The sequence below is a fragment of the Diadema antillarum genome, unplaced genomic scaffold (assembly GCF_040938485.1).
Source record: "Diadema antillarum isolate AM-2024a unplaced genomic scaffold, OU_Dant_1.0 seq00000263_RagTag, whole genome shotgun sequence".
Classification (NCBI taxonomy): Eukaryota; Metazoa; Echinodermata; class Echinoidea; order Diadematoida; family Diadematidae; genus Diadema; species Diadema antillarum.
Window position 1 is genome coordinate 1538510 of NW_027271301.1, and position 2605 is coordinate 1541114.

The following is a 2605-nucleotide window of genomic DNA, read 5'->3' on the forward strand; positions in this document are numbered from 1 at the left end:
TACTCTGATTTTTCTGCTTTCACACAAACAACACACTGTCAGGATAGAATTCCAAGTAAATTCAAAAAATGAAGTTCAAAACAAACCTACAGCTTGGCGGTAATAGGAAAATCCAACAAAAAAGGTAAGAAATATTCGTTTCTCCATTAAAACAATCAGCTACAATTCAAATGTTGCTTGCTCTGTTTTATCATATATTCCACTGTGTACTTGGTACCGTTACAGATAGGTGTAAACATTCTCTCCGTTGTCATTCTAATCATGATCCGAACCTGATACCGATATTTACCCAGTCATCTAGAAGTGGATATTTAACTAGCGATGATTAGAATGAAATGACTCGGGGTGATCACAATATCTATTCATATATGCTCTGCCACGCTAGTAAATAGTTCTTGTGAACCTATAATTGTATATTACAGGCTATTTTTTCTTATCAAAATGTCATCGTGTACATGACAACCAAAGGCGTAATGAGCAATCTCATCCCCCCCCCCCTTGTTGTTGGTGGGTTGTTTTTTTTCTTGGGGGGGGGGGGGGCAGAAAAATATGCATATAATGGTCAAGATGTGGGCCTACATAGGAATACTGTATTTGCTGTTCATTAGTCATGAATCTAGAGTAGCGTATATCTACCTACGAACAGTAAATAGATAAATGATAAAAAAAGAATACTCGACGGCATCCGTTAAAAAAGAAAAGAAAAGATGCCATGAGCAATGTCAGAGTACATCTAGGTGTAAGATTATGCGCGTCAGCGCAGAACAAGGAACGAAGTGACCGAGCGTGGCCATAGGGTGTGGGAGAGGAGTTTTCTCCATCCTTAGGCCCTAATGAGCCAAAATATTTCTAAGCTGTAAGTCATGCGATATGTTAGATATAATGTTTTGGCTTACTCTGATGAAAAATATTGTCTCAAAATGTGACTTTTTTGGTGGTTGGAAAGCCATGTTTGTTTGTTTGTTTGTTTGTTTGTTTGTTTGTTGTGATTATTTTTTAGAGGGGGATTCTGCATGTGAGGCGTGAAAAAAAAAGCTTGTCAGGATATGAGCGTGAGAAAGACCCCGAGACATGAGTCCCACATGAAATTTGGTAGGTCTGACATGAACGTTATTTACATTTTTTGTATTGAGATTTCCATTCCATCAGTTCGTCATTGTTCATTGATCAAAATTTAAAAGACAAAAGAAAAGACTACATTAACATGCGAACTAGGAAATCATTCTGTCATATCTCGACATTTATAATTATGGTCAACCAAACCGTGGTTAGCTTAAAACCTCCAAAATAATCTCAAAGAGAAGAGTGATAATGATTACACAATGTTCTCTGTGTAATGTTTAAAAGGGATGCCTTTTGAGGGTACCATAAATCAACACAAATCAACATGCATTTGGATTTCAGGGGGGGGGGCTTTAAGATGAAGGTACAGTATTGGTGGAGATGAGAAAAGGGCTTTTAACTTTTTGCGAGATACCAAGAAAACACATATGGTATAGTACAGAGCATACCATGTTAAGAGGAATTCAAAGTTTATTTGATAAAAATCGGTTTGGAATGACTGAAACATCCAAAAACAAAGTAAAACAAAGCGATCGTAATAAAGTGTGGGTCCCACACTTTATTACAATCGCTCTTTTTTGGATAACTCAGCCATTTCATAACCAATTTTCTTCAAATAAACGTTGAATTCCTGGTAGAATTACATGCTCTTTCATATTTCATAAGTTGTTACTCATTATCCTACCAACTAATGTTAGAAACCTGAAATTAGGTCTCAACCAAAACTATACGATCCCTTTAAGGACTTAGCATTGAACGAAAGTTGGAACCCGTACTGTAGTTCAACTTCTTTGCCATCTGATACATGATTGGTTACATTAAATGTGATATTGATTTGGTGCAATTTATGCAAATGTTTAGGGTTACATAAGCATTCAACTGCTTGCGATGATTTTGGTTATACGTATGACACGATCTTAGTTTGCAGGATGCTATATCTATCTTCGTAAGATGTACAGAGAAGGTAAGCTCCTGTTGCAGTGAAATGTAAAAGTAAAGAAAAAAAAAGGCCCACGAGCTCGATATTATACCACGATTCTTAACGTAGTTAGCGTCGAATTCGTGGACTTTTTGCTTTCCTACAGTATCAAGCTCGTGGGGATTATTTACCTAGTGTCTAGCTAGTAGGCCCGTTTTACTTGGTGTCCAGCTCGTGTGATATGACTCATGGACCTCTGTGCTTCCTGAGGCTGCTACCTCGGCGTCAATACCAAATAGCGGCCAGGTAAGTGAGTGCCCGGAAGACAATAGACAACGCCATGTCACTGAGTTACCAGATGTTGTCATCGTAGGGGACTCTGTGATAAAGCACATCGACGGCCGTCTTCTGAGCCGAAGACGCAAAGTGTTCTGCCATCCACACCCGGGTGCGAAGGTGGCAGATATCTCCGCTACGAAGGTTACCGAGGGTGTAAAGGCGAAAGGAGACGTCATTCTACATATCGGGTCAAACAACGTTTCGCATGGCAATGGAAGTACATCCACCGCAGATGACATCATAGCCTCAGCAGACGAGATTTCAAATGAAGGATGTGAAGTTGCC